This window comes from Vidua chalybeata, chromosome Z (genome assembly GCF_026979565.1).
Source record: "Vidua chalybeata isolate OUT-0048 chromosome Z, bVidCha1 merged haplotype, whole genome shotgun sequence".
NCBI lineage: Eukaryota > Metazoa > Chordata > Aves > Passeriformes > Viduidae > Vidua > Vidua chalybeata.
The window spans coordinates 34,237,461-34,259,477 of NC_071570.1; positions in this window are offsets into that span (position 1 = coordinate 34,237,461).

Here is a 22,017-nt window from a genome sequence, read left to right on the forward strand (position 1 = left end):
CTGCAGGAAGCAAAAAAACCCAATTTGACAACAGTTGATCATTTTGTGAGGGCCTTTTAAAGTTTTGAAACCAGTGCTGTCTGCAACTCCTTCTCTCCCTCCCCTCCTGAGGGATAACTCAGAGGGACACAGTCTGGAAACTGTATGCATAAATTGATCATTATTGTCACTCTCACAAAGTAACTGAGGGAGCTCCAAAAACATTCCAAATACAAGAAAAATCTGCTAAACAACCTGACTTGGCCCTTCCTCCTTCCTGATAGGTGCTGTATAAAACCTGCTCCCCCTTTTTAACCTCACCTAAAGGATTTTTGGCTTACAGGTGCATTCATCAGATGAGAGGGAAAAGTGTGGAAATACTGAGCAGTGGCTCTACAAGTTGATTTGGGGAATAAGGTGGTGACAGAAGAAGGGAGTGCCCAGGTTGGGGAATTATATCAGTATAGAGTGTATTTACCGGGGAATCAGACACTGAGGAAGACGTGTATTTACACAGATTCTTATGCAGCATTAAAAATATGTACAGAGTGGGTCCCCTTTTGGGAGCAGAATCATTGTGAAGTAAATAGAGTATCATTGTGGCAATGAGAAAAATTGGAAGAATCCTAAATATTACCAAATAAAAAACCTTTTGTGAGGTAGGTTCCTGCACACCAGACATGGAATAATCCTGCATACCTCTTGAGTAATCAGGTAGATTCACTGACATGATTAACTGGGGTAGCAACAGGGGGAGAAAAGGAAAAGTGTGAGCATCTGTTGGAATGGTTACATGTAAAAAAAGGCATTCAGGAAACCAAGATCTATTTAAAGAAGCAATCACTAGAGGGTGGCCAGTGACTAGGGAACTATGCAACACAGTGATCTCTGCTTGTAGTCTGTGCCACACTCAGCTGAGAGATCATGATCCACTGAAAAATCTACCACTGCACCTGGCACAAAACAAGAGCTTGGTAGGTAGACTATATTGGTTCCTTCCAAAATGCTAATGGAAAACAATACATACTGTTTGGGGTTGAGATAATCAGGACTAATTCTGGCTGAAGCTGTGCAACAAGTTATGATAAAAAAATACTGCTAAACCTCTAAAGTTGAGGTTCTGTTGACTGCCCAAACCAACCTATGCAATCAGATGACAAAAACCATTTCACTGCTGGGGTGCTACAGGAGTTGACCTGAGAAGAAGTAATTCAGTGGCCCTTCCACACTACATTTTATCCACAAGCAAAAGATATTGTGGAAGGCATCAATGTGCCCCTAAAGCAAAATAAAAAGCCTCATAATTCTGTATGGGCTTTCAGAGTTTCCAGTGCAGTAAACAAAATTACTAGGCAATGAATGGTTGCCCCTGAACTACAGCATTCTGCCCTGAATCTCTCACTGTTATACTGGGCTAAAAGGAAGATTAATATCCTGTAAACCCACTCCATTATTCAGGCCAACCTGTATTAGTGAACCTACCCTCTGAGCAACTGGTGCCACACACACTAAACCTCCAAAATTCCTGGCCAACTATTATGCATGGGTAGCATTATTTTGCCATGGAAAGGACAATCATATCAACACTTGGCAGATTCTTTTCTTCTTTTTAATATTTAAATAAGGCCCCAGCTTTTCTTAACTGATTTTATGGGAATGTGGGCAGTTTTTCTAGAAGGACAGGATCATCCCTCCTGGAACTGAGTGACGAAGATGTAGGCAATTCCTAAGCCAGGCACATATCACTGAATCCCACCCAATTCTAAGAACATTAATCGAACAGGAAGCAAATACTGCTTTTGTGGTATTTCAGTATGACACATTGCATCATTATGACTGAGTCACAAATGGAAATTGTTTAATTGTGCCTTGCAAAAATCTGCTTTCCAGTTTAGTATTGGTTTAGATAATTTTCCAAATTATTTATTTCATTATTTACTGCTTAATTTTCTGAATGAGGAAATGAGAGGTGGAAATCCCTCAGCTGATTTCAGCAGTGACATTTAATGAGCTCTGGAACTTAAAATGCACAGTGCATGTGCTTCAAATGGCATGTTTTTCCAACTCCTCTCTTGAAGGTAGGGTGGTGACTGGATGATGGGCATAACACCACAAGATGTCTGATGGTGACAGCCCTTCCCTGTGCTGTACAGCACACAATGTGTTGTGTTGTCATACTGTCTGCTGCCTTTGATCTGCCCTGGAACATGAAATTCTTTATGGAGAACAACCAGATGCATCATCCAGCCTCCAGATCTGGATCTGTAAAATTCTTAATTAGGGCAAAATATTCCTTTGTATTCACCCTGTATGATGCATCACTCACTGATGTAGATAGGTGCTGCATATTTTAAATGCCTGTATCCAGTGAGTGAGGACTGAAGGCAGAACCCCTTTACTCTGGCTACTTTCTTTAGCAGATACATGGGCTGCTGTATGACACAAATTGACTGACTCAGCTATTGTTTGACTTTGCATTAACCCTTTAGTTCTTAGTCTGAAAAAATAGTTAATAACTAAAACATATATGAAGAGTGTTTGCTAATTATTATTTTGCCTAATCTTACAGCACTTAGAAGCCATGAACCATTCTATTTAAAGAGAGGGATACAATTATACTATTAAAACTAGTAGTGAAAGGTCCTTCTTTCACAACCTGTATAAGCTTTTTCCCTGCTCTTGAGGGAAATTGAAACCAGAATGATAGCCATTGCTTTGCTGCAGCTTTTCTTTAGGTTTCTTATAAGAATTTTTGTAGTTTCTTACTGTTGAAATTAAGCATGTTGGATGGAGAGATTGAGAGCATTAGATGCTAGCTCTTCTGCCTACACGGGAATTGAGGTGGCAGAAGAGCATCCCACACTGTCAGGCAGCACATGAATGGGAATGGGTGAACTGGTTTTGTCAGACAACTAGACAAAAGGGTAATTATCACATGAGGGAAATCATATCTCTTAGTATCAATGAGTGACACATAATGTGATCCATATGTCTCAAAGGGGAAAAAAGATCTTAGCTCTGGAATTATTAGGCCTGTTGAGAGAGCTTGAAACTAGGTTTTAAGGGGGAGGGAGACATAATCAGTCTTGACAGAGATAATGTGTGGGAAGGGGAGGACTACTGTGACCACCCTAGTAGCAAAAGAACACTTATAATACCTTGAGCAAGCACAAGCAGACAAAGGTGTATCCACAAGACAGGACTACAAAGCATCTCTTTAGACCCCTACTGAGATACTCACACAATCAAATATCTCTGTAAAGTACTTGTACAACATATAGAGTATGATGAACAGTCAAGATGAACTGGAGATCTATGCAGTTACACGATTTTGATCTCATTACAATTACAGAGACATGGTGGGATAGCTCACATGACTGGAATGTTGTCAGGAAGGACTACACCCTGTTTAGCAGAGATAGACCATGAAGGCGAGGTGGTGGAGTTGCCCGTTATGTCTTGGAATGTCTTGGAGTGGATGATGAGTGCATCAAGAACTTATGGGTTAAGATAAAAGGGCAGACTAATGAACATCCACTGTTGTGGGTGTTTGCTGCAGGCTACCTGATCAGGAGGAGAAAGTGGATAAGGCCTTCTACAGGCAACTAGAAAGAGTCTCCAAATCACAGGCCATGATTTTTGTGCGGGACTTTAACTATCCTGACATCATCCAGGTGATGCTTGTTTGTCCCTTCTAACTCAGAATATTCTGTGGTTCTGTGAGATCTGCTGGAGAAGCAATACAGTGAAACACAAACAGTCCAGGAGGTTCCTGGAAAGCACTGACAACAACTTCCTGGTGGAGGGTCTCAAAAAGAATGGTGTGCTGTTTGACTTTATGCTAACAAACAGGGAAGGCCTTTTTGGAGATGGGAAGCCTTGGCTGTAGAGATTGTGGAGGTCAGTATTGGGTGAGGAGGGAGCAGGGCAGCAAGTAAGATCATAACTGTGGACTTCAGGACAGCTACATTTAACGTCTTCAGGATCTTCTTGGAACAATCCCATGGAAACAGGCGCCTGTAGGGGAGAAGAGTACAAGAGTGGCAAGTTGCCACTGAGATTAGCTCAGGTGATTAGAGCACGATATTAATAATGCCAGGGTTGTCAGTTCAATCCCATATGGGTCATTCACTTAAGAGCTGGACTCAATGATCCTCGTGGGTCCCTTCCAACTCAGAAGATTCTGTGATTCTATGATATTCAAGGATTACTTCCTCCAGGCTCAAGAACAATGCATTCCAATGAGAAAGAAATCGGGCCAAAGAGGCAGGAAACCTCCATGGATGAATAGAGAACTCCAGTCATTACTCAAGTATAAGCAAGAAATACAAAGGAGATGGAAGCAGGATAAGGCAACTTGAATATAGGAGATAATGTCAGAGTAAGTAGAAACGAGACAAGGAAGGCCAAAGCCCATTTGCAATAAATCTGTCCAAGGATGTCAAGGACAACAGGAAGGACTCCAAATACATCAATAAAAAAAGAAAACCAAAAGATAATGTGGGCTCATTACTAAATGGAGGGAGGACCATGGTAACAGACGATGAAGAGAAGACAGAGTTACTGAATACCTTCTTTGCATCAGTCACCACTGACAAGACCAGCCCTGGTCATGGATCAGGGAGGGATCGCTGATCCCTGAATCCAAGGTAAAGGAATATTGTAGTGAAGACTGTCCCTGGGTTCAGGAGGATGGGATTAAAGAACACCTAGACAAACTTGACATAAGCCCATGGGTACTAACCAGATACATCCATGAGTGCTGACAGAGCTGGTGGACACTACAGCAAGGCCCACTCATGATCATCTTTAAAAGGCTGTGGCAATCAGGGCTGGAAGAAAGCAAACATCACCCAGATCTTCAAAAAGGTTAAGAGGGAGGACCCACGGAGCTATCAGCCCCTCAGCCTCACCTCAACCCCTGGAGAAGGGATAAGCATCTAATTCTGGAGGCCATCTCTATACACATGGGAGACAAGAAGCTGATCAGGAGTAGTCAACATGTATGTACTAAATGTATGTCATGTTTGACTGGCCATATCGCCTTCTACATAGAAACAACTACTTGAATGGATGACAGGAGAGCAGTGGGTTTTGTCTACTTTGCTTTCAGCAAGGCTTTTGACACTGTCTCTCATAGGAAAACTCAGGAGGTGTAGAATTAGGTGAGAGGACAGTGCAGTGGATTGAGAATTGCCTCAATGACAGATCCCAGAGAGCTGTAATCAGAGACACAGACTCTAGTTTGAGGCCTGTCACTAATGGTGCCCCATAGAGTTTAATGCTGGGCCCAGATTTGTTTAACCTGCCCATCAACGGCTTGGAGGAAGGGGCAGGTGCCTCCCCAGAAGGTTTGCTAATGATACAAAGCTGGGAGAATTGGCCAATACCATGCAGTGCTGTGCAGCCCTTTGGAGGTACCTTGATTGAAGACATGGGCTGAGAAGAACAATCTGAAATTCTACAAGGGTAAACATAGGGTCCTGCACCTGAGGAGGAATAATCCACCGCACCAGTACAGGCCAGGGGCTGACCTGATGGGAAGCAGCTCTGCAGAGAAGGACCTGGGTGTCCTGGTGGACAACAAGCTGTCCATGAGCCAGCAGTGTATCCTTCGCGCCAAGAAGGCAAATAGAATCCTGGCATACATTAGGTCAAGAAAGCTGATCCTGCCCATCTACTCAGCCCTAGTGAGGCTGCAGTCTGGAAGACTCTGTCCAGTTCTGGACTCCTCAGCACAACAGAGACATGGAGCTCCTGGAGTGAGTGCAGATGAAAGCAACAGAGATAATCAAGGGACTGGAGCACTGCTTTTATGAGGAAAGGCTGAGGGTGTTGCATGTTTTCAGCCCCAAGAAGAAGTGGCTGAACAGGGACCTCATCAAGGTCTGTCAGTACCTGAAGGGACAGTGTCAGGATAATGGAGCCAGGCCTTTTTTAGTGGTGTCAGCCAATAGGACAAGAGGAAATGTGCAGAAACAGATGCAGAGGACTTTCCACCTGAACATGAGGAGGAGTTGGTTTACAGTATGGATGACTAAGCACTGGAACAGACTGCCCAGAGAAATTGTGGAGTCTGCCTCACTAGAGATACTCAAGAACCATCCAGATGCAGTCCTGTGCCATGTGCTGTGAGATGGCCTTGCTTGAGCAGGAAGGTTGGACCAGGTAACTCACTGTGGTCCTTTTCAACCTCATTAATTCTGTGGTTCTGTGAAAACTTCTCCTGAAGCAAGAATTGCCCACACCTGTAGGACTATGGATTTTCCTTTAGCAAAGACAAAATACACAGTGAAGCTGTCTTTACCTAAGTAAACTCACCCAAAGCAATATCAGTATTTGCATCTTTGAAATCTTTAGCTGACTGACTTAAAGGTCTTATGTTAAAGGTCTTATGGCTATTGCTCTGAACTCTTGATAAAAATTACATTTTCTGTGTATTAACACACCCACAAACCGTAGGATGCAAATACCTCCATGCTTTCTTCACCAGAAGTTTGACTTGAAGGAGCCAGACTTAGAGATTACTTCATTCAGCCTATGCCCTCCATGAGCTTGTGGTGTGATCTCTTCACTGAAACTGTGAACAATAGCGCAACTAGCTATGTGAATCATAACAGTGTGACTGAAAAAGATGTATTCTCATTGTATCAGCAAATGCTATGGATGACTTTGTACTATGGTCATATGTAGGCTTAGATTGACAATTTATTTCATAAAAAGCAACAATGATTTTTATTCATCATCCAGAATCTGCAGAAGCTTATGTGAATGTATTGATAGAAATGCAGCTGCCAAGCACCTGTAAGTCCCCATGGCTGCCTTGGGTGCTGTACAGGCCACTGCAAACCACTCAATATCAGCTGGAACTCCTCAGCATTTATAAGACAGAGACAGCCTCAATGGGAAAGGTACAAGGGATCCCATCTCAGGTATAGAAAAGGTAAATTTTTAACCCATATGGGCTTCTACCCTCTTGCCTGAGTACTTGTTCCTCATTAAATTTGGGAGAAATTAGGTGCTTAGGCATCTGTTTGTGTTTTAGCAGCTAAAATATTGAAGAAGAAGTCAAAAGCTTCTCATCCTGAAGTGATGAGCGGGTTGCCTGGCTTTCTGGGGAGGATCCTCAGATAACAGTAACTTCATGTAAATGAGAGGACCTTCTTGCTAAATATGTCTACAGAATCAGGGCCTCTGAGGGGAAGAGCTTTAAGAAAGCACTGGAGGTAGTACAAACAGGGAATCCTACTCTCGGCTGCTAAAATTGCAAATCTGGAAGTATTATTCGTGACTCAGAATTGCTCATTATCCACACATTCTTCACATGTGCTGCATATACTCCTAGGGTGGAGGTTTTAAAGTGGGGAGAGGGGGAACTGTACATTTCCTGGAGTTCATTGGAAATAAAAGGTTATTACAGTTTTTGTTTATTATACTTGAATAATACATATTTAGCAAAAAGTTAGCCCTGAAAACATGTTAAATGCAAGCAAGATATTAAAAATAAAATAAAGGAGAAGGAACAGCTGAAAGCAATGTAGGTCATTGCAGCTGTGTTGGAATCAGAATGGTTCTGTCATGGACTAATGAAAGATATGTGAATAATTCATTTCATATTTATCTACTTTAAGGTCATGTACAACATTTATTATCATAACATTTGAGTGCCTCACAGTCTCTGTTGTTATTTTCACATTTCCCTTGTCAGATCCTATTATTTCCATTGTACAGCTGAGCAATCAAATCATCCAGCAACCCAGGGAGGATTTACCCTCCTTTTATGCCATTTACAGCACCTATGTCAGACACTCAGCCCTTGTGAGGAATACCTGTACTCAGGAGGGAATGTCAGGTCTTGCCAGAAGGTGCCTGAGATGTACCTGACTTTTATCTACATAGAAGAGGACTCTAAGTGCTATGAATTGAAAGTGAATCTCCGGGATTTGCCCACAATCTGACAAGATGCTTGAAGCAGGCCATGAAAACATGCAGCCTCCTAGTTCCATATCACTGACCTAGCTGCTTCTGCTAGCTGTTTTCTGAGAAAAGTTCATGTTGTTTTATGAAGCTCACAACAATCTATGTATATTACCAACGTGCCCAGATGCCTTTGAGTTGGCAGCTGATATATGGTTAGAAGATAATAAATTATTCTCCAGCCAGCAGACTGTATGCTGTAATATGTTATCCAGTACAGTCCAGCATCTCACTACAGCTGGAAGTCTATTACTGGCTTGTTTACAGTGTATCTTTTTAAAGGCAGATAAACTGTAGGCTGCTCAGATTTTATAAACATGTTTTCTTCTTCTTCCCAGCTGAAATAAAAGCTGGCCAAAATTCAGGCTTACAGAGACACCGATTTAAGTCCAAAATAAGTCTTTAAGTTATGTTATTTAAGATTTGCATGCATGTAGTCAGGAGCAGAATTTAGATTGTTGTGTTTAATCTAGCTTGACTCCTTTTAATTCTTTCCTGGTGGGAGGATATTAAAGCTTTCAAGAGTCAGTCCTTGTTCCAGTTTGTTGGTGTACCCATGGCAGGTTTATAATTTTTATGTTTCATCAAACTGGAACAACAACCACATGCTGTCAGAATTTTCCCCTCATTACACAAACATTCACTATGTATTCTGCTGAGCAAATGTCTAGATGATCTTGTGTCAGGTGAGTAAAACTTCATGAGTTTAAATGTAAGTCCCAGGTTACTTAAATTGATTCAAACCCCACTTTTCCAGTTCATTCATTCTGGCTTCAATATTGCTTGAGACTCCAAACTTCTTATGAGTCTTGAAAGGCTGGACTTCTTCCCTTTACTGCTTGTATTGATGATTTTTGACATATTAAAAATTTTATTTTGAAAATAAAAATACTTTTCAATAGTGTAGCTCTTAAAATTTTACTATTCATAGTTTAGGTTTTAAGTGACTTGCCCAAGGCAACAGAAGGAGCTAGAGACAAGACTGGATTAGACACAAAGTCTTTCTGGCTCATTGACCTAAGCTCACACCTTTACACAAGGCTTTTCTTTCCAGGATAGTAAAATTCCTCTTTCAGGAATTTCCAATACTTTTTCAGTTTTAGAAAATAAGTCCAGTGGGTAATCTTTTAAGAAGTGTGAGTTGAGCTCATTGAGATTTGACTTAAAATTTCTCAGGTGGAGGTAGAGATCAGCATAATTTTTTCCTGTCCAGCACTTGGTTCTAGTTTAATTTGTGTCTTTTTATATTGTCATCCTTTTTATGTGATGCAGAAAGATGTGATATTAGTATTTGATTAATTTTGCAAAACTTTTGCCATTTTAATTAGCATAACTGTTAAGACTGTGTTACTTATTTCTATTCCGAGTTTCTTCTGTCTCTTAATGCAGCCTTTTAGACTGGTATCTATTTAACTGAGAATCTAGTAGTTGGTGGTACATTATGGATATTATTGAATTTATTCTTAATTTTCTTCTGGTTAAGCCGAACAGTTAAGCAGGACTCCTACACACCCTCAATTTAAAGTAAATTTCCAAATTACCTATTTATTCTCAAGGTTCTTTCTGCAATCTTATGTGAAGTATCCACCTATTTTCACAATTATGTACACTGGAAAAGACAGAGCAGGTGGGAGGAAACTGACCAAAGGTGAACTACTCACTCAAGAGCCCTATATGTCACTGATGAGAGACAGTCACTTTGAGGATAGAATTAATTTTGCAGATTTCAGAAGACTGCCCTAAATGATTCACACCTAAAAAAATGCCCATTTCTCACTCATTACTATAAGGAAACCCATGGTGAACAATTCTTTGTGGGTGATCTGATTCAGGTGGTAGTAATCCTACTTAATATTCCAAAAACCAGACAGACTCTTTTCAGAAGAAATGAAACATTTTCCTGGTGGAGATTGCTTTAGTAGGAAATATAAGGGTTAATTTATTATTCTTTGGTGTGGTGGGGAAACTCAGCCCATGGTCTGTGAGGTGTTTGCAATCTTGGCAGGTAAGTTCAGCTTATGGCCCTTCAGTACATTTTCTGGAGCAACTTCAGAATTAATAGCAGGCTGGGGAAGTTGTGCTGGTAGGAGGGCAGCATGCTCCCCAGTGCCACCTCTCTGGGCAGCCCAGAAGCCATGTAGCCCTTTGGCACAAGACATACAGCCAGACTTAACCAGGGAGACATAGAAGCTGAGTGGTGCCATGTGTGACTGCCTCCCAGCTCTGCTGCATGCACAGTTGCCCAGCACTCCAAATTCTCATGTGTACTTGTCTCAGCCTACTTGCTGTGCACATGCATGCTTGTCCCAGACATTTGGCAAGTAATGCAGCTGTAGTAGTGTTTCTTTTCTGTCATACTCAAAAGGTATGCAGCCTGTTCAGGCAGATACCTTGGATGCTGTTGTCTATCCCAACAGCTGATTTTCTTCCAAGACCACAGAGTATCTTTTCTAAGTTGTTGCTTACCAAACTGAGCCTTCATCCTCTTTAAATATGGCCTTCATTCTTCTCATACATGCTTGATTTTGAATTTGTATACTTCCAGTTTTCTAGCCCATGAATTCGTATACTTCCACTTTTCTAGCCTCAGAATTTACTTGCATCAGTGATTTCTCTCTTTTCTGTCTTCTATCACTGCTCCAATATTTGCATGGGCTGTAATTTTTAATAGTAGAAATTTTATGTTTCACTTCAGGTTGTGGATAGAAATCCAAATAGAGAGGAACAAAGAACAGGCTGTAGAGCAACTTTAGAAGGAAGAGTGATTCTCTGATTACAGCTGTAGGTTAAGGCTGTTTTAACCTATAACCACTCTTGCTCAGAATCATAGAGTCAGTAAGGCTGGAAAAGACCTCTAAGATTATCGATTCAGCACCACCTAGTTCACCAGTAAACCATGGCTCTTAGCACCAAAGCCACAAGTTTTTGAACATTGGCTGGGATGGTGATTTTACCACTTCCCTGGGAAACCTGGTTCAGTTTCTTTCTGTGAAGAAGTTTTTCCTAATATCCAATCTACACCTCCCCTGGTGCAAGTGAGGCCATTTCCTCTTGTCCTATCTCTCATTACTTGGGAGAAGACGCCAACCCCCACCTGGCCACAGGCTCCTTTCAGGCTGTTGTAGAGAGTGATAAGGTCAGCCCTGAAGCCTCCTTTTCTCCAGAATAAACACCCCCAGGTCCCTCAGCTGCTCCTCACAGGACTTGTGCTCCAGACCCTTCCCCAGCTCCATTGCCCTTCTCTGGACTCACTCCAGCTCCTCAGTGTCTTTCTTGCAGTGAGGGCCCAGAGCTGGACACAGCACTGGAGGTGTGGCCTCACCAGTGCCCAGCACAGAGGGACAATCCCTGCCCTGCTCCTGCTGGCCACACCATTGCTGATCCAGGCCAGGCTGCCATTGGCCTTCTTGGACACCTGGGCACACCCTGGCTCATGTTCAGCTGCTGTCACCAGCACCCCCAGGTCCTTTCCAGCCACTCTGTCCCAGCCTGTGGCACTGCCTGGGGCTGTTGTGACCCAAGGGCAGGACCTGGCACTTGGCCTTGTTGAACCATTGGCCTCAGCCCATCGATGCAGCCTGTCCAGATCCCTCTGCAGAGCCTTCCTGCCCTCCAGCAGATCAACACTCTCATACAGTTTGGTTTCAGCTATGAACTGACTGAGGGTACACTCAATCCCCTCATCCAGGTCATTAATAAAGGTACTAGACAGAACTGTCCTAAATACTGAGCCCCAAAGAACGCCACTGGTGAGTGGCCACCAACTGGATATAACTCCACTCCCCACCACCCACTGGGCCTGCCCATCCACGCAGTTTTTACCCTGTGTACAATGCACCTGTCCAAGCCATGAGAAGGTAGATTCTCCCAAAAAATGCTGAAGGAAATTATGTCAAAGGCTTTACTGAAGTACAGATAGACAATATTCACAGCTTTTCCCTCATCCACTTTTCTACATTCCATCCCATTCCATAAGTGATTCAGAAGGAGATCAGGTTGGTAGGCAGGACTTTTCTTTCTTAAACTCACATTGGCTAGGTCTGATCCCCTGACTGTCCTGACATGCCATGAAATGGCATTTATTGTGATCTGTTCCATAACTTTTCCCTGCACTGAGGCCAGACTGATTGGTTTGAAGTTCCTCAGACCCTCCTTCCAAACTGTCTTCCAGATGTATTTGTTTTCTCATTCACAAGTTTATGTAGCAGCCTATCAAACCTCTTTCAGAATGATCACATAGAGCTCCTAAGTTTAAAAAAATTGCTTGTGAAAGTAGGCAGACACACAAAATATTCACATTTTTCCACAATTACTTTGATTTGGAAGAAAAAACTGTTCAGTGGCTTTTAGTAGACAAATTACCTTTTCTCTTAACAAAGCACTTAATAACATCCAATTATACAAAATACAAAATAGTGTGGACTGTAACACAGACAAAATCCAGGTAATGGATCTCCACAGTCTGGCTGGCACAGTCATCAAAAAGCAAGGAGTAAAATTGTAATGATAAATACAACTTTACTTCATCTGTGATAACTTGAGTCCTCTGGTTCACTGAGATTGTATATTTGAACCCTTCCATCTGTACTTTTTTACCTTCTGGTTGCATTAATAGAGCTGCTGAACACAATTAACATCTGAAACTACTTGGCTAGCCAGACATTAAACAAATACTTTTAGTGAGAATCTTAAGTCTTCAGACAAATTTCAGTTCAGACTTGTTTTTCCTAAAATGTAACAAACTGTGTTCCATGACTCTACCACGACTAAATCAAAATCCTCATAGCCTTTCAGATAGTGCTAAAACTTTCCTGAACCAGGAAAGTTGTGTAGTGTCCTGTAGGTCTGTCTTCCATCTGACTTGAAAACTGAGCAGGTGACTGGGGACTCACAGACATCTTTATTATTCTAGATGTTAAAATCTGTATAAACATTCTTTCCCATTTTCTTGCCTTCCCTGCTGATGTTGTAGTTGCTCATTTTAAATAAAGTCTGTGCATCTGGAAAAGTTATATAGTCTACATGTAGAAGCATAGCCCTATCATTCCTAATGATATTGGAACTAATCAGAGCTATTTCCCAAAAATCTCTGAGCATGATTAAACAGAGCACACTAAGGAATTTTTCATGCAGAATGGGAGACTGTTCAAAGCACTGTCAAAGTAAAGATACAACTTCAAAGAGAACAGATGGGAAATGTATATTTGATTTCCACATGGAATGGAATGAGGAACTGAACAGTCCCTAGACCAGCCCTAAGCTGGAGGCAGGATCGATAGTGCTGCACTTCCAGGTATGTCTGTCTGACCCACTTATGGTTCCCCTATCTTTTCTCCATCTGTAGTAAGAGTGCTAAGGAGTCTGGTATTATTTACAATATGTTTGCTACACCTGTCATAGATTCAATGGAGATTTAATTTTAATACAAGCCAGCACAGGTAGAATGTAAACAGGAGAGAAACATTACAACTGGTTCTTGTTGACAGACAGCCTACAAGTGAATTTGAATAGCTGTCCTAACTAAAGCTTGATCCACTCAGAGGAGAAGCTCAGTAGTGACACATTACCAACATGTTGTCTAAGAAAGAATGAAAAAGAATGAAGAAAATTCTGGCTTTTTTTGGCACTGTGCTCATTACAGTAATGAAAATTACTGGGTATAGAATCATAAAATGATTTGGGTTGGAAGGGACCTTAAGGATTATCTAGTTCCAACCCCCCTTTCAGATTCCTCAGATTCCTCAAAGCCCCATCCAACTGGGCGTTGAACACTTCCACAACTTCTCTGGGCAACCTGTTCCAGTGCCTCATCACTCACACAGTAGAGTTTTTTTGCCAGTATCTATCCTAAACCCACCCTCTTTCAGTTTAAAGCTATTCCCACTTGAATCAAAAGCTCCCAGTACAGGAGAGATGGATATAAAGATGATTTCGAGTTTTGGTCATTTATATAGTGACAACTCCCTCTCTCCTCTTATTCCTCATTCCCTAATTGTACTTCCCTGGAGGTTCCACAAGTATATCCATCACAGTGCTAATTTTGCATCTTTTGGCAGGATCTTGCATGATGCAGTCTACATTCCAGAAAAAGAAAAACACTGGTATTCATAATTGTAATTTTGATTAGCTGTGTGGCAGCTAAAATCATTATGGGTGAAATCTGATCTTTGCTTCCAGACCACAAAAATAACATGTCTACATTTAAGTAGGGAGGGGAACACTGATTCACATAAAATACAGCTTGAATCATACAAGAATGAATGCTTTTTGAAGGCTTACAAAGTTAGGTTAATTATTTGCTTTTAGTGTGCACTTTGATTTCCCATCAGGCTAGGAAAATGTAGAAATACTGTCCTAACCACAATAATACTTGTCTTCACCATGTTTCTAGCCCACAGAAAGGCAAGAGGTCTCCTTGAGAATCCTTATCCCACCAGATTTCCAGCCTTGTTTCCAGAGAGTAAAGGGCAGGTAGGTCTGCTTAACTTTCAAAGTTTGTATGCATGTCAAAACTAGCTGCAAAATCTGTAGATGATGTAAATCAGCATAATTCCACCGATTTAAACAGAGATGCATCAACATTCACTAGCTGAGCATCTGGCTCCTCATCCCAGCTATTGTTCCAGACATGTGTGCACTAAATATTTCACTGTATCTTTCTGACATTAGTAAAGTTTTTGCTCTTACCCTGTCCCTCATTATACTTTCTAAAACAACTCTCTTACATGTGTTTGTACTTTACAGCTATCATTTCCATATAATAGCCATTATTTTAATTTTAATTATCAAGCTGTTTCTAAGAATACCTGAGTCATTTACCTGGGTGGAGAGAAGTGTCATATCAGATTCTGTTATTGATTTTGACACTGATGTACAGCTTTATGTTATATTTCTGCTATTCTTTCATACAGAAAAAAAAATAGATAATCTTTTTCTTGCACAATACACAAGTGTTTTCTTAAAATGTTTATAATTACAGACTAATACAATTATATTTGCCAGCTGGCCAAACTTTCAGATAACAATAAGCAACTTTCCTTTAAAATGTCTTCACGGTTTTGAAACACACTTTTTCTCAGCTGGTCTTACCCCTGTGGAAGACTAACTTATCTCATTTCATACCCTGGTTACAATACTATTTGGAAGGAGTTCAGGAACAGATTCTCATTCTTAAGATCTGTATCCCAGAGCAGCACTCTCACATTAATGTGAAGCATGTGGTTAAATCCCTTGAATGACTCTGAAAACATCAACCACTTTTTTTTTTTTTCCTCTTTTCCCTCTTTCCTATTTTTTTTTAATGTTTCCTGGCTTGGCTCCTACTGTTAATCAGATTTTTTTCCCTAGTATTCTTTTAGAAAATAAAGAATAATGGGAAATATAGGTTTGGAATGAGATTTGTCTGATAGTTTTCAGATTCTATTCTCCAAATTTCTTTAGACACCCTTAAGAATTTAGTTTGTGCCCAAGACCACAATGCAGTTACAATGCTAAGAGTACATCTAAGCTGAATTGGTTAAAGTCACTTCAGCTGGGCTGTCAAGCTTTAATATCCCACTTTGACTGCAATGTAGGCACACCCACAATATGGGAGAGGAAACAGAAGCAAAGCAATATGCCCAAGATTACAGAGGAAGCTTCCAGCTGAGCAAGCAAGGAACTCTGGACTTGTGGCTTCAGGACCAGTGCCTTCTCTTCCCTTCCAAGAATTTGTAGGAAGTATTCTACCTTCCAAATTTCAGGCATAATGGGATTTGTAATTTTGGAATTTATGGTATATTTTGCTTTGATTCCTCTCACATTCTGCCCTTTGTTTTTTTGATCATATGAAATGTTTGTGGATATTATCTGCCTCCTTCTCTTATTGTAAACTAGGGATGTAGAATGCCTGCAGATTTTTTTTCTGTACTTTAAAAATTATATACATAGTTAAGAGTGGAACTTTTTCTTGCTGTTTTTTATATTTTCTAGGCCTGAGGCATCCTGTAATGCTGTAGTTTAGGTAGTAAATAATAATTTTCTTCATTTTCCACCATCAATAATAAGTTAGAACCAGTGTTAATGTCAATTTAAAAAAAAAAGTGATAAAAATAAAAAAATCTATAGTGGTTCTTAGGGCTAATAGGAATAGGTAGTAAGGAATCATCCTGAAAGATTGTTCGAGAGTGATGTAATTTTGCTGGTACTCAGACACTATGGGAAAGAAAACCTTGGAAATACTTAAATATAAAGCTCCAGTTGATTTTAGGAGAGATTGCACATTAGGGTGGAATTTGGCCTTTCTAATTCGCAGTGGTCTTATGATCAGACTCAGGCTTATTTCAGCTCCAGCTATGCATGCTCCCTCTCCAAAGGCTCACTGCCACGATCCTTTCCAGGACTGCACAGGAGGGGCATTTATAATGCAAAATGAGGCACTGTGGCATAGTTTATTCCCAGGTCTGCCTCTGTCTACCTGAATGACCTCAAACAAGTAATTTTACCTTCTGAGTTTTTCCATCTGTAGAGCACTTTTAGATTGGCAGAGGAAATATGCTGCATAAAAGTAATGAATTATTATGGGCATGTTTTAATGAAGTTATTTGTTTGCAATCAGTTGCTTGTATCACATAATATGTTTATATTGCCTCTTTACACTTCACAGCAACATTTTCAGTCTCATCAGTAGTAAGAACAGGGAGAACGTGATTATGAAGATGAATCATTTCATCCTCTAGGATACAGAAATTATATCAATTATGCCTGATAATCCTTATACCTGTCTCAGCCTTCTGGGAAAGAAAACTCTTGTTTTAGTTGGTATTTTCTTAAGCAGTGGGAATTTCCCAAGTAATATTATTTAAATACCATCTCTGAATATCCATGCTAGTTCCCAAGATTCCCATTTGTTCTGAGGGTACAAACAGCACAGCACATGCATTTCCCTGGATCAAAGCAAAGAAATGCCTAAAGGTTTAGTTTACTGGCAATACCTAGGTGGTTCTGATTCTCCACTTTCCTTGGGGCCTTGTACTTGCAGTAGACAGACTACCTGGAAGACCACAGGATGTGGAAATACACAATGCGGAGCAATGTTATTGCCATGCAACAGCTGTCCTTGTTACTTTTATTTAGGGATACCGGGCAGGCAGAGATTTCAGGGGCAAAGTGTTCATCCATTCACCTTCTTCCCAACAAACTCACAGAGCAGCCATCAATAGCAGACCATTGAGACTCCACTAGCCAATAGAACTTATTCAGAAAAAGAAAGGGTGTGTGGCTCAGCAAAAAATAAGGGCTTCATAAAATTATTTTATTTGGATCCTTGCTTACAAAATCTCAAAAATAGTTGATATTCCCAGATGCCCCTTTGGTCACTAAGACAATATCCAATCTTGTTTAAAGTTGTTCTCACTAAGAGAATATTTTTTTCTCTCATCTCACAGAGGACCATTGCACAGACTGATACACCTCATTCTCACATTCATCCTCTGTTCATTTTCTTAGTATTTTCGTTGTCCTAAAATAATTCCTCTCTTATCATACAGCTTTTAAATATTTATCCTTGTGGTCCTTTTCCCCCGGTTATGAAAGATTTAGTATTTAATCTAGATATTAAAATAAATTCTGATCCCCCCTACTTTTATTTTATTGTTCCTTCAATCCTCTCCCACACATTGGTTTTTATGAAGGACATAAGGTCCTAAAATGCAGTGGAGTATTGTGAAAAGGACTTTTGCCATCCTGCCCACTGAGGATGTAACTCTTGCCTATGCAATTCACAGCTGCAATACCCTTTTGGATGTTATGTCATGTTCCTAAAGCATTTCTCACTTTCTGTCCACTCTCACCTCTGGACTTCTTTGAAATTACTGTTTTCCAAATTCCTCCATTCATCTGAATGTGCTTTATCTTAAATTCATTTGCCTCATTTATGACTAACCCTTGATTTCTTTGCTCCGGTTCTTTTTCCAAGTCTCCTTGGATCTGTTACTGCTATTTTATATTTTCAATATTTGCAACACATACTTTAATATTATTTGGGCTTATATAGGAGTTCCATTAGACAGAAGTGATCATAAAGACAAAAAAATTCAAGTGATAGAATGTAATGTCATGAAAAAATCTTGATTATGTTATCTTTGATGAAGTTTGAAAGTTTGCAAAGCTCATGCTACAAAAATCAGGAGGATGTTTCTTCCCACTACAGACAAGAAGACTGATATTCAAAACAAATCCTCTGTGAAAATGATTTTAAGAAGTATTTTCCTGATGAATGCTTTCTGATTAGGGAGCAGTTCTGTGAATATGCAGCTCTTGTTAATCTCCTTGGGACACTTCTTAAGCTAAAAGCAGTATGGTCAGACAGTTGATATGTCAATTACATTCATATTGAGAGATTTTAGCTTCTGGATATTTCCAACATATCCAAAACTAAGGAACAGTCGAGAAGTCTTTGTTAAAAAGGTTTGGAGAAAAGATCACATTGCATGCAGCAGCTGTTTGCGTGGATTACCTAGTCTAGCCGTTCTGTCAAGGCTAAAAAAAATACTGTCTGAACTGCAAGGAGAAAACAAGTCACTGAAATATCAGTGAAGTAAGGGCGTGTTACAAGCAGAATGGCTGGACTTCCTTTGTCAAGCTCCAGCTTGGCGAAGTAAGTAGGACAATTCTAAACAAAGTCCTTGTTTGGCTGTCCCATTTAGATGCATTTTTGGAATGAACAACCTGAAATGGTTATTTTCTAGCTCTATTGTAGAGCCTTCAGACATGTGTTGCTTTTCACTGTGTATTTATAACAAATCATAGAAATCTATATATAAATCTTGGGCTTTCATTTTTTTACAATGTTGGACTTGGCTTTGCTGGTCTCTTTGTGCCCTTCCCTTCCCTTCCCTTCCCTTCCCTTCCCTTCCCTTCCCGAAACTTCCCTTCCCTTCCCTTCCCGAAACTTCCCTTCCCGAAACTTCCCTTCCTGAAACTTCCCTTCCCTTCCCTTCCCGAAACTTCCCGAAACTTCCCTTCCCTTCCCAAAACTTCCCTTCCCGAAACTTCCCTTCCCTTCCCTTCCCTGTTTCCTAGCGATAACATATCTTACTTTACCCTTCTAAAATCTGCTAAGGTGCATATTTATCCTGGAAGTCCTCTGTACTCTGGTTACTCTATTTCAAAATAGAAAGTTTTGGCATTTTTTAAAAATCCCTCTCTAGCATCCTGGTTTCCATTTCTAAGCACTGGCTTTTCTTATTTTAATGAAAAAAAAGACATTAAAACTGATCACAGGATTTCTGCAATAGATCTAGACCATCTGCTGTAATGACCAGAAGATATGACAATGACGAAACAATAATTAAAATATGCCTAATGGACAAACACCTATCACTGGTTTCAAACCCTCTTTACTGAGATAGTGAAGAGGGCATGGCTCCCTGGAGTCCATCAATGCTACTTCTAAACCAGCTGAAGGAAATGAAACAACCCAAGATGTTCTCCTTCCATCAGAGCATGACAACAGGATACATTGACAGGACACAGAAGGCTGATGTGCCTCTATGGTTGTCATGGTCTGAACCTAATTAGTCTTGAACCCCCCAAAGGGGAACAATTATATCAGCTCTATCAACATTTTAGTCAGAAGGAGGAGAAGGCATGGAATGACTTGTCTTTTGCAAGGTTTTGTATAGAAAAATCCATTAGTATTTTCTACCAGCCACTTTTTGAACCTGAATCATCTGCAGAACTCTAAAAATCTAAAAGAGGCTGCAGCCCCAGAAGAAGCAGCAAGGACACTGCCTTTTGACTTGTGCAGGAACAGGGTTTCAGTCTCCCATCTCTATATATGAAGAACAGTGATTTATCCTGCCTGTCTCATGTGGGTGCAGTTAATATGTGCAAAGGTTTGTCAGGTTTAGACCAGCCCGTAAGCTTTCTGGATTTGCAGTCTGCTAGAGATTTCCCAGTGGGCATTCAAACCCTTTGGAAAAATATCCTTTAGTAGGTTTTAAAGTCACCTAACAGAAGGCTTATTTTTCATATCTGCCTTTTGTTGACCTCTCTCTCCATCCCAAAACTCTGGAGCAAACAGTATGAGCATGACTGGATGCAGAAAAACAAATTAATTCCCACACCGATTGTATCTGATTTTATGTACTGGCACAATGCTGCCAGGTAGAACTGACACATTTTTTCCTCTTGTCTAAGCCTCAGTATTGTATTCATAAAATGTCATATGCCAAGGGAAAAAACTGTAAACTTCAGGCACTGATGAGTTGGTTGTAAAAAATCAGTTACTTTCTTTGAGATGCATTTTTATCAACTCCCTTCCTGGGGTATTTGGGGCACAGATCACTGGTGTCTCACTAGAACTGTTAGGACATGTATACATTTCCCTCTTATTGTTCATTACAAGATAACATAACTCTAAATTGGGCTGGTGATTCACCTTCCCCTGAGGGGCTGCAGTTATAAGAGAGTTAATTATTCACCTTCCAGTCATGGAAAGATTCCATGCAGCTGTTGGTATTGGTCTGTCTTTTCTTCACCCAACCACACCTACTGAACATCAAGGAACTTAGAGGGGGAAGGGGTTGAGGTTCTTTTTTCCTTTTTATTTTTTTTTTCCTAATTGACCAGGCAAGATTGCAAGATTCTCATCTGTGTGTGACTCAATAGCTTGACTATGAACTCAGGTTTCATGAATGTGGAGAAATCTCACTGAACTTTCACTTACCTCCCTGAACTTATGCTCCCTCTCTCTGTATTAAAAGAAACCAAACAAAACAAAACATATTTTGCACTGGATGTGGCTAACATTCCCTGATCTAATCTGGTCTGCAGTTCACATTTTGAGTAAGAGATGTATGCAATATTAAGTTCCATTCAACAGGACTTAACTCTAGCTCTGTAAAGTTATGCATTACCACTCCTCCATTTTCGGCACTAGCTGGCCACTTTACAACTCATCAAGTCATTAGTAGGACTTCCCTACACTTGTGTTTTAATTTCATTTGCATTACACTGCCAACTCTCCCTCCTGAGCCCTTGTTCAAAGATACAGCGCCCCTCCTTTCTGCTTTGGGTTTCTAATAGCACCGTACCAGTCCCAACACAGGTAACTATCTCCCTACAAGCACGCGTGCACACGCGCGCGCACACACACACACACACACACACACACACACACACACACACACACACACACATCAGCTCTACGTTGTTTTGTTCTTCCTATTCCTGTCCTTGTCAGCTGTGTCTGCTTTCACTCAGCACTTAACTCTTTCCCCATCAGCAGCAAACCTAATGATCATTTAATGGCAAGTGCAGAAACCGTCCTGGGAGCAGAGGTCAGAATCTGTAACATTCTCCTGGGCACCAGGCTGCAGAAACATGCTTTCTCTTGTGCTCTACATCCTTGGCTGACTTGGTCTTAGACCTTTTCTGAGTCTGCTTAACAGCAACAGCTTTTCAAAGACAACCGTTTCCTTCAAAGCGATTTGTGGTTTAAATCAAACAGCGAAAGTATTGTCAAATACAGTGGCCATCTCCAGCCTTTTGAGAGACTGAATGAAAGCACTTGTCTAGGATAAAGAGTTTTGGGGAGGATGGCTGCAGTGTGAATAGGAATGTCCCAGACCTATTGTCTCCTGCTGGCAGACCTCACCCACCTCAGCATACAATCCCTGTAAACCCCATTTCTGGAAGTTTGGCTTTCCCCTGATCTTTACAGGCTGTTTGATGTGTCTCCTTGACGTGGTGCAGCGAGACAGGCACGTACACACTTGGTGTCTCCTGCCTGGGCTGTGTCTGGCCCCCATGTCTCAGCTGTGCCTGTTCCCTGGAACAAAACCTGTCTGGGCTGTATTCCCACATGAGACATAAACCAAGCATAAAAAAGGAAGCTTAAAGTGTTTGTTGGAGTAGGACAATAGCATAGTGAGATTTAAACAGAGAGGGAATTGAGATGAAGACTGACTGTAGCAGAATATTAGATCCTTCCCTGGGAGTCATAATTGAGATGTAACTCCCAAATCAAGAAGAGAGGATTTAAAAATCAGTCTTCTGTATTAGTATCACAGACCACTG